The sequence below is a fragment of the Lycorma delicatula genome, chromosome 1 (assembly GCF_047948215.1).
Source record: "Lycorma delicatula isolate Av1 chromosome 1, ASM4794821v1, whole genome shotgun sequence".
NCBI lineage: Eukaryota > Metazoa > Arthropoda > Insecta > Hemiptera > Fulgoridae > Lycorma > Lycorma delicatula.
The window spans coordinates 30,071,320-30,088,860 of record NC_134455.1 but is presented as its reverse complement, the minus strand read 5'-3'; the positions used below and the strand labels follow the sequence as shown (position 1 = coordinate 30,088,860).

At 30.7% G+C, this 17,541-nt stretch overlaps 1 protein-coding gene across 1 annotated transcript in view; it reads right to left on the bottom strand.

Moving 5' to 3' along the window:
- chico (insulin receptor substrate 1 chico) overlaps window positions 1-14,770 on the bottom strand; it is a 150,523-nt gene extending 135,753 nt beyond the window's left edge. The window contains exon 1 of the mRNA XM_075382297.1: window positions 13,618-14,770. The gene's annotated coding sequence lies outside the window, so the exon portion shown is untranslated. The remainder of the gene's footprint in view (window positions 1-13,617) is intronic.
- Window positions 14,771-17,541: the final 2,771 nt, after the last annotated feature.

Genomic DNA, 17,541 nt, shown 5'->3' with positions numbered 1-17,541 from the left:
TCAGTTCGACCATTCCTGAGATGTGTGGTTAATTGAAACCCAACCACCAAAGAACACCGGTATCCACGATCTAGTATTCAAATCCGTGTAAAAATAACTGACTTTACTAGGACTTGAACGCTGGAACTCTCGACTTCCAAATCAGCTGATTTGGGAAGACACGTTCACCACTAGACCAACCCGGTGGTTTGCATAAGGTATCTACCAGTAGCCAAGATAAAAAAGGAAAGTTTGTCTTTAACGTTAAAAAAAATAATAAATAAAGACTCATCAATCTTTTATTACAATACCTGGTGTTTCACACACATATAGAGTCTGCACTACAAGTTAATGATTGTCACTGTAATGATGAGTTGAGAGTTGACTGCATGGTGGTTTATGCGTGCGTTCCACAAATATCATTATTAGAAAAATAATATTAAGATATCATATTTATAATGACATCATTGTCTAATTACTGTTTTACAATTGCATTTAAAATTGAAATTTATTTGTGCGCTTTTTATTTAAATTTATAAGTTACATCTTTTTAAGAATATAACCTTTTCTTTTTGTTGAGTAAATTATGTGGGTTTTGAAAACGGATTGTGGTTTCTTTTTATCATAGCCTAATAGTGTAGTACATTCACATGAAACAATATAATTTATTTTAGAGACAATTTTTCATTAACAAATAAATGCTGTAATTAAAAGCAAAGTAAAAAAATAAAAAATTGCATGGACTGAGCAAAGAAATTGCATATATTGTGTTAAAATTTATGGAAGAAGATGCTATGCTCAATAAATCTAAGAGATCAGACGAGTTTTCTTATTTCCTTGTAACAAATTCGGCTTTGTTGTAGTAAAGCTACTGGTGTACCTGTTAGTGCAATAATGCATATAAAAAAGGAAGCTGAAAGCACGTTTTCAAATGAAAATGGATTGTCAAGTTTCTGTACGTCAGATAAGAATCACAAAAGACAAAAACCTGTTACAATAAATAACAATTATAATTCCTCAGCTGTCAGAAGAATTGTTCACAATTTTTACTTTACAGATAAAGCAGTACTACTGTCAAAAAATTAAAAAATATACTTGAAAATGATCTCGGTTGGCAAGGAGGAGAAATGTTTAAGGACTAAATTTCACAATTTAGGATTTAAGTAGGTGAAAACAAGCAAGTGAAAATTGTTGACAGAGAAACATGATATTGCTATGAAGAGAATTTTCTATTTAAAAGCCATTAAGAAATTTTGGGAAGAAAATAGGCCAATCATATATTTAGATGAAAGTTATGTTTTAACTTTGCACTCATCCGCTAAATTGTGGAAAACAGCAGTGAGGGACTTCATCCACTAATTTCCAAAGGGTCATAATTCATGCAGGAGAAAAAGACGGGTTTGTTTCAAATGCCTTATTGATATACACCGCTAGCTCGACAACAGGCAACTACCACAATAATATGAACCACAGTAACTTTAAACAATGGGTTTCTGAAAAACCTTTGGGAAAATTGAAACCAAATTCTGTAGTAGTTCTCAATAATGTGCCATACTATTTCCAAATTATAAAAAATTCCAAGTGTGGGAACTCTTAAAGCAGCAGAAATGCAGGATTGGCTAAAGAGAAGAAATATTTCTTTACCAATGATTAAAAGGGTTACTACAGTTAATACAAGCATCTAATCTAGTTGTAACTTATTCTCTTGATTGGAATATTCCATTTTAATTCAACAAATTTTCAAAAATTTTACTGCATCACTATTTTTGATTTTGATGATACTTGATATGTGAAACTACCCACCTTGTAAAGGCCAAAAAATATTTTTTTAATATTTTTAAATCACAGCTAGTATTTTTCAGATAATAATATAGGCCTACTATATAAAATATTTTGATTTATCTATAATGAGATAGCTTATATTCTAGTTAGTTTGTTACTTAAAAGAATGACTCGTACACAAACTCATGTTTAAACACGAACAAGAATAGACATGCATGGACATGAATGTTTGTATAATCCTGAATGTAAACATTGTAGAAGGCTCAGTTACACTTTTGATTTCAATGTGATATTTTGTATTGTTAATACTGTAGTTAGGTAATGTACATTTGTTTATAAAAGTAAAGTTAAGTACTTACTTAAAGTAAGTGCACACTGCTAATAAAAGTAATTTTATAAGCAGTGAACTTCTCTTTTATCCAATATTTTTTATTTTATTAGAGAAATTTTTATTTTAGCTCTAGAGAAACTGGGATAAGACAAAGTGAGGTGCAATTGGTAATTTTATATTTTATATTAACTGTATTGTTATTGCAAGAACCCTTGCCTTTTATAAAAATGGATTTATGTCACACTAGTATGTCACAAATTGACTTACAGTAGATTTTCAGAATTGCACAATATTTTAGAGTTTATTGAACAGCAAATAACATTGATATCTTTAAGAAGTGGAAGTACTGAAACAAAAAATATCTGTACTTTTCATAAAACCGAATATTTAGATAAATATTTTCATATTAATGGGAAAACTTGCTCTGACCCATTTAGCTGTCACGAAATCTCATTCAGGTGTTGAGAAATCTCTTTGACACTTTCAACAAGCAATCAAAATTTAAAATTAATTCCAGGCAGAGCACTGTGTACGTAATACTTAAAACAAAATACAAAAATCACAAGATGATACAGAAAGCGAACCAGAATGTCAAGACATATTTGAGCCTCAATGTGTTATAGTCGAGTCAGTGAATAAAGCTTGTTCAGCACTTGGCATTTCCCCCATTAAGGTTCAAAAATTATCGAGCAACATAAAGGAACCAATTTAAAAAAAATGAAGTTATAAAAATAGCCGCATCGGTTACCAGTAAATTAAACTATTCCTTTGATTTAAATAATTCTACAGAAGAAACCAGTTTAGAACCACAAAATTAGGCTGATATAGGTAGGAAATATGAAAAATTAATCATTAAAATAAAGGATAAAATGAAAACGGTTACATCAACCCAGGAAAAAATTAATATTTTAAGTTTATTACGAAACAGCTGGAGCATTCAAAAAATTCAAAATGAATTTAGTGTTAGTCAGTATTTAGTCCATCAATCCAAACAATTAGTTTGGATTTTGCCACAAATTTGTAAACGTAACTTCAGTAAACATTACAAGATTTAGTTATCTAACAAAATTAATTTTGAGTACACTAAGCTGAAGTTCCATCTTTAATTCTTTCCAAAAAGCCCTTTTTGACCATCTGTATGACGTAAAATATGAATGCTACAGCTCATGGAAAAAGTGACAAAAATGGCTGTTTTAACCTGTTGGAGAGTTAGAAGATAGTCTATTACTAAAGAAAAAGTTTTTTAAAACTATAAAAAAAATATTTTTTGGCCACTAGAAGGTGAGAAGTTACCATATACCAAATATCACCAAAATCAAAAATTGTGATGCACTGATTATTTGTTGAATTAAAATGAAAATGCGGAGGGTCGTACAGTTCTTAGACTGACCCCATATCACCCGGATTTCAATCCAATAGAACCCATTTAAGGAATAATAGAGTGGGTGGGAATCAAAATAACCTTTAAAGCAGCGATATTATTGTCCTCATTGGAAAAAATGTTTCCACTATTGATGTTAGTATATGGTTAAAATGTTGCAAGAAAGTTACTGAAATTGAAAACGACTACTAGCAAAAATAATTTGTAACAGTTCTGTTTAATTTGCATTAATAACCGTGATATATTATTAATAACACTTGTGATGATGTGGGACAATATTAGTAGAATGTACAGTATACTTGCATGGTAGGCTGCAATCGTCAAGTAACACCACTTGCCCTGTACTGATGAATTTTATTGTTCAAGACACAACTAATTTGTGCCTAGTAAAAACCATATGGGTACTTATATTACATTCTCTTATGCGTTCTGCAGTCAGTAATGCTGCATGACTAGTGTTAGTATTTTTTTCTTATTTCAAATTCTTTAATACGTATTACTTGTATAAATAAAAGAGACTGGATTTGTAACGGATTTGTTACAATTAATTGAGGCTGCATATTTCTTTTAAAGTTTCAATGAATACCTTTGGGAATCTGTTTTTACCCTTCTTCGGTTCTCTTTTTAAAAAAAAATATTTGTCAAGTTAATATATTATTTATCCCACATTTAAAAAATGAATATACTATATATTTAATTCTTACTAGGATAAAGAAAGTAAAATTTGTACAGATCTCCTATGTAAAATCTGATTCTAATCTATATAATCAAGTGAAAATTAAGTCCACCCTAATACAATTTTATGGAAGAAGTGAAAAGTAATAGTGTGGTGGAAAAAGTAGTGACTACTTGTGATTTATGTCATAGAACATCTACATTTTTGTCAAGGATATAATAGTAAAGTATGCAATTTAATACAAGTATCCCAAAAGTTCTGCACTATAGGGATTTTATTCATTTTGCTCTGTTTTCAAATTACAGGACTGAAAGATGTTGACCACTGAAGAGCAGGTAGAGATTATCCTTCTTTGTGGAACAGAAGGATTCTCTCATAGATAAGAGATGGAATTTAATATGAGGCATCCTCAATGAGAACCAGTCGCATACAATGGTTGGTAGACTGCTAGCAAAATTTAAGACACTTCAGAAGCGGTAGTGGAAGGGATTTTGGCAAAGGTATCTGCAAGTCCAAAAAAATCAATTCGCCAAACAAGCTTGGAAGTGGGCGTTTCTCGGTCAACAGTATCGAGGATCTTACATAAAACCAAGTATCATCCATACAAGTTGCAAGTATTATACCACATGCTAGAACATGATTCTGATCGCCATACGGAAATATGCAACTGGTTTTTGACTAAGTTGGAGAAGGACCCAGAGTTTTTGTCTAAAGTTATATTCTCTGATGAAGCCAATTTTTATGCAAATGGTGAGGTGAACTGATATAACTTACAGTATTGGTCCAACAGTAACCCTCACTGATTTATCAACAGTAAGGAGCAAGGAGCTGATCGCGTCACGGTTTGTAGGAAGACCAGATCATTGGTCCTATTTCTTTGACAGAACAGTTAATAGTGAAACTTACTTGGCACTGTTAGGAAATGAATTACTGCCCGATTTGGATTTGCTTGATTCTGGAAAACCAGATGGCTCATGCAGGGCAGTGTAATCCCCCACTATGGTACACAAGATTGTGATTGGCTAGATGAACACTTTCCCCAGTGTATTGGTCACAGGGGATGAGTGTAATGGGATCCATGATTCCTGGATTTAAACCCAATGAATAGTGTCATGTGGGGTTATGTAAAATCCCAAGTTTACAAAGTCATGATCAGGGACAAAAACCATCTGCAAGAACACATCACAACTGTGTGCCAATCTGTAATACATGAGTTTGTGATCAACATTCTGCAGAACACGGAAGACCGTTTTCAATTATGTTTCAACTTATATGGAAACCACATTGAACAGATACTGTAAATATATTGTGTATATCCCTATGTTGCGGGACTTTTGGGATACCTTGTAGAAAAATAACAATGTTAAATATGCCATAGAATGGCAACTATGTCCAAAATGAAATATATTGAAACATTTTTTAGATAATTGTTAATACCATGAGAGTTAATAATGAATGAAAAATTGGAATGGTTCTTAGGAAGATACAGTTTCAAACAATACTTATTGAGTAAACCCACCAAATACTTTATAAAGGTGTACTATTTAACCAATCCTGAATTGTACTAAAGTTTCAATCTTGAAATATAGACTGTAACAGTAAATAGCCAAAAGGATCACTACAAATAATGATTAAATGTTATGATTTTGTAAATATATGATTTATTTTTGTAGTATATACATGTACATACTGAACATTTAAAAAAAATATATTAATGATTTTTTTAAACTGAAGCACAAAAACCTCTATGTTAAAAATGCAATATCTGGCAACAAAATCAGAACCTATAGTGGGAAAGAAAATAACATATCTATTTCGAGTTGCTTACACAGTAGGAATAAATGTCAGCCAATCTCATTTGTTTGTTGCATAATCTGCAATTAGGGGTTTCTAAATTCCACATTTTAAGCAATTTTTAACTTGCAATATGAGATTAGTAAACTAAGATTTTGTTTGTTTATAAATTTTAATATGTCATTATTTCTAGAGGTTACTTCAGAACTAATAAACATCCTGGGACACTTTTGGTTTCAAAGCAAATTCCCCTCATAACTGCCTCTACTTCAGAACCTATGTTCCCTAGCAGTATAGAGCCTCTTATCCCTTGATAAGAAGTGCCTTTATACCATCATATTTTATGCCATCACAAATCAGTAAGGGAGGAAACTGTCAAAGAATAAAATTAAACATGCATCATCAGATTTCATACTCAGACATCTGCATCCACACAAGAATGCCAAAAATTGTCACCTAATAGATTATGTTTATCAGCATAAAAATTGTGAAAAATGTACTTAAACCAATATAAGATAGTCTTCAGTAACTGAATGTAAATACGATGGCTCCAGCTGTACACATTTCTAAGTTTTGGCAAGATTTCCTCAAATATCTACAACTGTAACCTTGAGGGGTTGGGGTTTAATTAATCCTACGAACAATATGATACTTATGTAAGAGAGTTATCACACTCCATCAGGTTTAGTTGTTCAATGTTCAGGTACTTTTTAGTACGTTAATGGTTTTAATGAGTTAAAGTAGTTATCCAAAGTTCTCTTTATTGTTGTAATTTTACTCAATTGTTAATGCATTTGTTAATTTAATTGGCATTTTCCTATTGCAAATTATGTCCATCTTATCTGAACTTTCAGGCCGTTATCACTTTTTAAGTATCCAATATCAAAATATGCTATCTAATTTTATACACATTTTAGGTCCAAAACTGAGATGAAGAAAGCATTAAATACTTTTGTTTTCAAGATTACAGTTTATCAGAGAAAATTCATTACTAATAAACATGAGATAAAAAATAAATAAAATGTTCTTTAGACATGAATTTTAAGACTATCATATTGGATTTTAATCATGTCTATTTTAAATCAACATCTTCTTATATATATATATATATATATATATATCAGTACATTGGAGGTACACGACATAAGCAATTTTATCGAAAATCACTCTTTTTTTAATGCTTCTTTTATAATTCTTTTTAGTGATACACAACACTATGTCCTGTTCTTAATAATAAACAAAACAATTGCTATTAAATCGACAACGAGTCACAACCATTTCGGGGTAAACTAATTTTTTTTACAAAATTCAAAAAATGGTGGCTTACAGATGAGACTGGTGATAAAAATCTAAAATTTACACAACTTGTAGTTTTTTTGTAGATGTTTACGGCAAATAAAAAAGTTTCTTGTGCACTGTAATAATAAAAAAAGTTATAACCTCTCAAAAACTATGAAAAACCTGTTAAAATCGATACCACTTTGATTCACTAAATAAGTGCTCCAAGGGGGGTTTTCTTGTCTTCTTTGCACTTTACATTTTTTATATTTAGCCCCTACGTTGTTGAAGTTTATGTTTTCAATATTTTTTTTTTTGAAGCCAAAATTTTTTAAATTTAAAAAAAAAATTAGTTTTCAAAATTTTATAAATTAGGGGCAAGTATATCACCATTAATACTATTTATGGTAAAACTACTAACATATACCTACATACAAAAAAAAATAATTCAAACTACCTGCCTCTTGAAAAAAATTGCCAAAAGTAAAATTTCACTGCTCTTAATGTTCAACTATATTGGTAATTTTCTCATAGAAAGAAAAGAGATAGGTAAACAAACCACTGGACCAATTTTTTACCTTGAGAAAATATGCAAAAATTGCTTTTTGTTTCATCATTCCAGGATCAACAGTTTTTTAGTAATGATTTTTTCCGTAAACCCTTACAATCACAAAAATAGGTATGCACACCATAATAAAAACAGTCACTAAGGTAAACTGCTTAAATAAAAAATTTTAAAAAATATATATATATATCTTTAAGGTCCTGAGACATGTAGGTAACAGTAAGTTTCAATTTTTTTTAAACTGGTCAAGCAACCACCCTTGGATCACTTCAAATGGACTAACCCTTTTGGCTTTATTGCTGATCGCTCTTGCTTTGACAATTAAAGAGTTGTGGGCCTTCCCATCTGGTATGTGCAATGTCGTCAAGATTTTATTTTTAGTTATAAGTTCTTGTCATTGTTTGGCATTTCAATAACACTTTTTTTAAGATTATATGGGATGCCACTTATAAGTATTCACCAACATTGTAATACTATAACATGATGTAGTATCAATATTGGACATTTATTATTAAGAATATTGAGGGTTATTCTTAGTTCCAAGATGTTTCTTATTTTTCTATTATTCAGTAATTAATAAGTTAAACCTCTATCAAGATATGGTTATTATTTACAGAAAATTTGGCAGTTCATAAGCAGCAGAGTGAAAATGAAATTGATAATATATCAACAACTGACAACATCACAACTGAAGAACCGACGTGTTCCAAATTGAAGATTCAACGAACACTAGAAATGAAACTTCTTCAAGTTTTAAAGCGTTGGAAAAAGACTTACAGTTAACATCTACTTAAGTAGATGACACTACAGAAGATGATTATGTACCAATGACAGATTCAATTTCTTCCACAGGTACTGATGATGAAGGAAATTCCCAAAAGAAAAGAAAAAGGAAGGTTGTGAATAAAACCGAGATTACACAGATAGGAAACGAGTAAGACACCCTGATAAATGGAAAAGTAATGAACATCACTTGAAACATTTGACAGTAGAAGAATATGAGTCAAAGAAGAAAGAATGTAGCAGCAAGAACTGTTAAACCATCCTGTTGTTGCAGTATGAAATGTAATGAAAAAATCTCTGATGATATCAGAATGACCATTTTAAAAATATTTTGGGATTCTAGCAAAGGTCTTGCTAGCAAAAGTCTTGGGATACATATGATCTTGCTTACAAGTGAAACCTAAAGAATGAAGCAGAAGTAAGCTGGCAATAAGGAAAGAGAGAAATCTTTAATTTATGGTTTTCATATAAATGATAATTCTGTTAAGAATATGTAAAGCCACATTTCTAAATACACTGTCCATTTCAAATACTGTCATCGTAAATTAAAAAAAATGAAGAAACAGGATTAATGAAAATTGATCAGAGGGGAAGGCATATTCTTAATCACCAAAACACCAAATGATGTAACTGGAAAGGTTATGGAACATATTGCATCTTTTCCTACCTATAACAGCTGCTATTCATAAAAAAAAAACCAAAAGGAAATATATTAAACATAAATATATATATATTAAAGGAAATATATTTAAATTTTTTATTGAATTAAAAAGAAAAATATCCCATTTGTATTTTATATTCTTACGAAACTTTTATATCAATACAATGACACAATTTGTAATAAAATGTTGACCTATTATAAAATTATCCAAATTTTCTTGGACTTGGTGTCATAATGAAGTTGATGTTTTATGCCATATCGTACAGGTACAAAACCCTAAGTGCATTTACTTTTGATTAAAACAAATTTTAGTTTTTCATATGTAGGTAGCTTTTAAATCTGTCTAAGTAACATAATTCACATGACAAATGTAAGTGAAATGATTTTCCAATACTCAGAATTTCAAAAAACATACAAAATTATCTTTAATGCTCTGTACTGTAAAAAAGTAAAAATGTTGAGTGTTGTGTACTTCTGATGTACTAATATATGTGTATATATATATATATAGAATTTCTTATAATTTAATCAAAATATAATTTCTTTCTTTATATACAGTACAAGGCTAAGTAACTTAACAAATGCGCAAATGAGCTCTTTATACATAAATATTTCTGTTGGTTACTGAAGTGTCACCAAGCAACTTAAAAAATAGATGCAAAATCAGTGAGATGACTGATGAGTCTTTTCACTTGGAACAGAAAAATATGTGGTCCATATCTGGTATTCATAAGATTGACTTAAACGATAAATATTGTTTGTTAACAATAACAATGGCTAACATCCAACACTGGTAATTATCTTTTAAATTGTAAAGCCCTGCATGTCATTTCCTTGTTGTTAAACAACACTGTTGGTATTTAGAAGTTGTATCATAATGGGAAAAGAAACATTGAAAATGAAATGTTAATGACAAATATTTTTTTAGTTATACATGAATAAAAAAGAATATTCTTCAAATGTAAGAGACCTTCACATTCAATAACGTACTACACACCTAAATAAAATAACACTGCCTGAACATTTCTCCAATATACTCAAAAACCTGTACTTATCTAAATGGACTGTTATTTTACAAAAATAAGCTGTAAACACAATAGACCATTTGTGAAGACTAAAGGGAAATTGTCATATCATCTCTAGAGGAGAATGGGGACCTGAATAAAGTTAAAGGTCAACCAAATCTTATGATTTTCAGCAAATAGTTTTGTAAAAAAAAACAATCTTCATAATCAATTATCACATATTTATCTACAACTTATTTAGATATTACATATGTTTACATAACTCAACATGATATTTTGCTACAAATTATATTTATCACATATTTTTGTTAGTAAACTCTACCTGAGAATTATTCATTCACTTTTAAATAAAACGCAGCATCAGCTTTCTTATTAATCAAACAAAATAAGAGATATTAGGTCATTATTAGCTGTTTAATATTATTTACAATTTTTTAAGCATTCATTCAAAAACAAAAAAAAACAGTAGTGTAATATAAGTGAATGTATTCATTACTTAACTTTCTTAAGAACCCTGATTTGACAATCTTCAGGTAAATATTTTTAATCTTGAGTCTTCCCAGGAAATTACATCTATCCAGATCTAATATTACTTGCTTACAATATTTAGAGGCAGATTTTTGAAAAGCAGCAACATTATACTCATTTAATTACTATCAGTACAACAAATTATGTTAACACTTCTTTTAAATTAATTATATATAATTATGGACGCAGTTCTAATGTTTTTCATATTAAGATATGTTACTAAAGATAGTGTTTATATTTTAAATAACTAGTTAAATCAAAAGTATGAAGAAAAAACATCGATTTTTCTTCAAAGTCATCTTCAGAAATGTCATTAATCAGAGTTGAGAGTCAGTGTCAAGAGGTGTCATTATTCTATTGTATAGCTGGTTAACAGCTTTAAAAGCATGCTTTTAAATAAAGTAAGAACAAATGACTTAAATTCAGGATGCAACCTGTGAAAAATGAATTCAGCAATATGACCACATAAATGATGTTTTCTGTTGCCATACCAGGGCACGATTCTGCAAATCTCTTGCCATGTCTTTACAATAGTTTGTTATGTGCCCCTGCATCAAAGTCAACAAAGCTCACAAAATAGTTGATCATTATATAAATATATTCGTGCCATACACAATTGTAGGATTTCCAACAGTCAATAACTATTTTTGTGTCATGCAAAATGTACTTCTTAATAACGGTCAGTAATGTTTCACTACCTTGAGCAGGCTGGAACAAAAGAACAACTTTCTGCTTCACATTTGTTTATCACACACAAAAACATATTACATGACGCCATTTACAAGCTGTAACTAACGATTATGTGCACTGAACCTTGCATATCAGCATACATAATCTAATGCTCACTTCATTTGTTATCTTAACTATTAAATTGGCAAACTGTTAAAGCCATTGTTTAAATTTCCAGCCTTTAATATCAATTTCTATCTCTTAACATGAAAAGTATTGGTTAAGAGTCCACAATAACCCATTTTTTAAAAATATTTTATTATCTTGAAAAAATCACTTTTAAAATATGTATTACAGGCTACTCCATTAATGAAGGAGCAACAATTAACCACAAAGAATCTTCCAAACGTTCAATTCCACTATTTTGAAAGTCATTTAAAATTGTTCAAATTTTGTTACAAACTCCTTTGATAAATTTTATTTAAATCAGTTTAATTTTATGTGCAATATTCTAAAACAGACAATCAACGTAAATGGAGAATTAAGTGTAACTACAAATTTTTTTTTAAATAATCCTTTTCAAGAAATCTGCCTTTTTTCAATATAACATATCTTTTTCAATATAACAGTTTCCTAATAATTTTAAACTAATATTTCACGTATGAGCTAAGTATTTTCAAGATTATTATCTATGCTACTTAAAAAAAGGACCTTGGAGAGGTTTCATTCTCAAAGAATTAATAATCAATGTTTACCTACTTTTTAATCACACATAACAAAATAATCCTTTGAACATCAGAATGTTAAACATAAGAGAAAAAAATTATTTATAAGTATACATCCTGGTAAGTGTACGGTGTCTCAAAAGAAGATACAATAATAAAGAACCAATTCAGAACTATTGCACTAAAGTACACACTGATATCAAAGAATTTTTGATGGCTCATATAATGTGCATTGGACTTAATAAAAGTATTAAATTATTTTTTGAAATTCACAACTTTTTTTCCATAAAGCTATCTCATTGTGTTTGAACCTAAGCCTGATTAGTTCTTACCTCACTGAAAATTCTGTTTTTTAAGGTAACCAACCTATTTGTAGAGTGTTTTTAAGTAAAATATTATAATTAATAATATAATTCTGCTATAAACATGTCATGATTTAATAAAAATACTTTCAAATAAGTGTAATAACTTTTAACTAAATAAATCTGATGAAATAAGAATTACTGCTAAAAACAAAATAAAAAATGCAGTTTCATATGCAGACCACACTAGACATAAAATATAAACAAGTTAATATGTCATACAACACAATCATCTTTAAAATTCATTACTAATTGAATAACTAAAACAAAATCAACTAATCATATAGCACATTCTGAACAAGCTAACAAAATTTTAAGCAATAAGTAACATACATTCATTAAATACATCATACATATAGTAACCACTAGTTTACGTGGATGAAAAATACTTCTTATTTGCTGAAAACATACTGTTAAAATGCATTTAATGTTTTAATGAAAAATCACCCACTATAATCACCTACTACAGGCCATAAATCAGCCATCAAGTCTCTAAGGTAATACAAGTGTTTTCATTTCCAACAAAATACAACTAAGAATACTACCTCTTTAAGAAAAATGTACAAATAAAATCAGCAACAAGATGTTAAGGCATGCTACTTCAGTATGGAAAGAACAAACAATTCTGTAAAGTACAAAATCTAAAACTAATAAAATGAATGCATCAGGGTAAGTAATTAAATCAAGAATACAGGCAACAAACATTCAGTCGAAATGTTAACTCATTAAATGACAAGCTGTTGGTTACCTAACACCTGATTAACTGTTCTTTAAATGATCATGAGTGTTAACGTACTTCATTAAAAAAATGAAGTACGTTAAATGTTTATTTAAATCTAATTGAAAGCAAACACAACTTGCAAAAACGCGTACGCTCGTGCATACACTTATACATACATAAAATAAATGGCAATCAAGTTAAAAACAAAAAATCAGATATCATTAACATAGTGTTAAACACAACATAAATACATGCGAAAGAATGTTCGAGGTTATTTTTTCTTCGCCTTATTAAGAAACAACACAACATACAAGAAACATGTAGGTTACTACAAAATAATCACACTGTAATACTTACATTGAACACATTAACTTTCAAATGTGATGAGACATTATAGTTTGAATCACACTGTACAAAGACAAAAATATTTTCCATGCCAGGGCCAGGAGACTAGGCTTTGCCTGCTCGAAATACCAATACACTACAACAGCTCCTTCTTCATACGATTCAATTAGAAACACTGTTATTATTTTAGTCACATTCCGATCACAAAATAATAAATCTTCAATACAATTTATAATATATTAACCTTTTTTCAACATAATAATTGGTCCTCGGTTACGATGTTGACAAAACGCCAAGGGCAAATTATTTTTTATGCGCAATACCTACACACGTAAATATTACAGGTCAATGAATGGCATTTCCTGCAAATGTTTATCCCTAAAAACCTGCACAAACGAAGCACGGTCATCGTTTCATTCATAACTCTCGAACTCTACAACAGAAATTATTAACTAGGAAAACAAACACTACGCAAATATAAACTTCTATCCAGACATAAAAAAAAATATGATACGAAGAACCTTAAAATAATGCGCAATTAAAACATTTCCTACAATAAATACAAACATCAAAACATTCCACACAATCTGTTTTGCGACTTATTAAACCGTACTACAACAAAACACGAACCCTTTGAAAAAAATTCACATTTTGAGGCGACGCAATACGTATCAGCACACATCTTGGAAAAGGTCATGTGTGAGTGTATACATGTCGAGTCTCTAGGTTGTTGTAAACAAGTTGTACGCATGCGCTAAAGGCTCACAACTCGATATCATTACGACGAAATTGAGTTCACGTCATGCATGAATCACGTTGAACATTGAACTTTATTTAATAATTGTTAATAAATATTTCATATCTGTTTCTTCAGAACATGACCGTTTATACCTTATAACCCACACAAATAAAATTCAAGAACAGCTCGTTATACAGTAGTAAGAAGTCCTTGACATTCTATACTGTCTACGTTGAAAGAAAATCAACCGTTACATCAAATCAGTGGGGGGAAACAAATTACACCACAAAAAAATATTTAATTAAGTAACACCTAAATAAAAGCCACTGTATCATATGACGAATCATATCAGACAACACCGCCAAACTTTAACTTCCGATGCGAAGGAGCACAAGCGTGGCCTCAGTTCACAATACCGTACTACGTCGCAGTAAACAACATACGACTGGATCGATTACTAGCCGCCCAAAATGCCCGCCGCCAGCTCATTCATGGGTAACGCCTTACAGACGGACACACCCACAACAAATTTCGTATTGTATAAAATCTAACCGCTCTCCTAATCTAAAATTGTTTGTTTTTTTCTTTTATCAAATCATAAATATCATTCTATCTGCAGTAAAAAAAAAACCACAAGATCCTCCCAGATGTTACGTAGCTCGTAAAAATTTATTACAAAAAGTTATTCCTTAGTTACCAGCATAGTAATGTAACTAATATGGATGAAATTATTTTATACATTTAAATCTGAAGATTAACAAAGCTGAAGTCTAACGGACACTGTAAAGTGAATGCGAATGGGTTTTACTTAGCACACTGCACCAGACAATCGGTGTAGAATTGCGGACGTCCATGCCCTAACAAACGTATGCTTGAAAAAATGAATGAAGTTAACTCATAATAAATACACTTACGTCCATGAAGTCAAATTAACTTTGTTATAACGTGAATTAATGAGTTTTATTTAATTAAACTAATTAACATTTTTATAAGCACCTTAATATTAAATCACTGTCAGATGATTATTTGTACTACTGCAAATTTCGGCAGCATAGCAAAATTAGATGATCAAATTTGTGCGGCAAAAGTTTTTGACCTGCATGAATATACTGAGTTTGAGGTGCAATAATTAAATAATAAAAAGAGGTTCAGATTATTTATACAGAACCTTTCATACTTCCTAGTTGAACCTCTATGGTTCCAAATTATACTTGAAACAACAAAAAATGAACAAAGGAAAATTATTACTGTATACCTGTATCGTGGAAATTTTACCTGTTTTTTTTTGTTGCAATTTTAACCAAAACCTCTTTATAAAACTTCATTCGATTAAATTACCTGATCACTGTAATAAAAATTATTATAATTTCATAGAATAATAAGAAAGTGAGTTATGGTTTTTACTATTTTATAACAATTCAGTTAGTTTGTAAATATTGGTAAATGAATTAACTGAAATTAATGTTACTTATTTGTGCACCACACACAGATGTTCACATCACAAGTTTGACATCTTACCATATATAGTACCTGAATAAAATTAAATTGCCCTAGGATTTTACTGCCTTCAGGCATTTATTTTTAAATAATAACAAACTACTAGCAAAATGTAACATTACTTTCTTATTTACTACTTAGCACTACAGTCTGTGTAGAGCCTTTGCCTCCACCAAGGTGCCATTCCTCTCCACCCTCTCCACTGGTTTTCATCTCTATTCTCTAGCGTTCATCCTTGCCAAACCATTCTTCACGGCTCTATCCATTGCCTCCTTGATCTCTACCTCGATCTGTGCTCCCCAAGGTTTCCTTTATAAACTCCTATCACATCTGTGCCATCACTCATCCGCTCCACATGTCCCAGCCAACTCAACCTTCTCACCTTAATCTCACCAACAATATCCTGCTTATTAAAAATTTCCTGCAATTCCTGTTGGTACAATTCTCCACTTCCCATTTTTACATATATTCTCTGTAAGACTTTTTTCTCCCACGTATGCAGTGTATCACCCTTGATGATAGAAATTTTCTCAATCCATAACAGTGATTTCCAGTTCTTATCTTTGCCTTTATATTAATGTATGTATCATTTTTCTCAGTCAAAAGAACACCCAGGTACTTAAATTCATGTGCCATTTCAAACTTATCATTTCCCAGTTCTACAAAATACTGATTTCCTTGATGTTCTCTCCTGCTGCAGCGCATGTATTTAGTTTTGTTAACATTCATAATTTCTCGATCCCTTCTGAGCTGAAAACCTTCCTGCTAAACTCTCTTACTTCTGGCAATATCTGCAGCCTCCTACTCATGATGTTACCACCTTGATTAATTACTACATTTCTTACCACCCTCTTCAGGGCAATATTAAAGCATATTTGATAACACATTACCCAGCCTTTACCCCCCCCCCCTGCCTTAGCTTGAAAACTGTGGGACAGCATTCCTTGTAATCAGTAGTTTGTAGCATCATCCTAACCAATCTCATACAAGCTTGCATGGTATTCCAAATTCAATTATTATATTTAACAAACTCTTCCTTTTAATACTATAAAAAGCCTGCTTATAATCAACATATAGATGGTGCAAGGTTTACATTAAAATCATAATTCTTTTCCAGCATCACATGGATTGCAGTTATCTAGTCTGTACATGATCTATTCTATCTAAATCCTCACTGGTATTCCCCAAACATTTCCTCCACAAGGGTACTATTCTACAAGCAATAATCTTAGTAAACACTTTATTCACTACATTCAGCAAAGTATCCTGCTATAATTTGAGCAGTTTGTTTTCTCTCCTTTCTTCTACATTGGAACTCCAATCAGCCGGCATTTTTTCTTTCTTCCATACTTGCACTATCAACTGATGCAAAAATTTAGCTAGTTTTAGACTTAGCTTTAATCAGGTAAGATTAAAACTTAGGAGCCACCAGCTTTAATCAGTTCAGCAGAAATTTTATCCTTCCCAGGAGCTTTATAGTTCTTTAAATGTATAATAATAGCTGCTTCCACTTCAACCAGCTTAGGGTCTTACTGAAAGGGTTCTAGGCCAATAAAATTTATTTCCTCCTCTTCTTTAACCCCCTCTCCATCACTATTCAGCAGCTCATAAAAATACTCTCTCCATCTTCTGACAATCTGCTCCATCCCTCCTATCAAATTCCCTTTTTTATCCGAACAAAAGGTTGTAGAGGCTGAAAT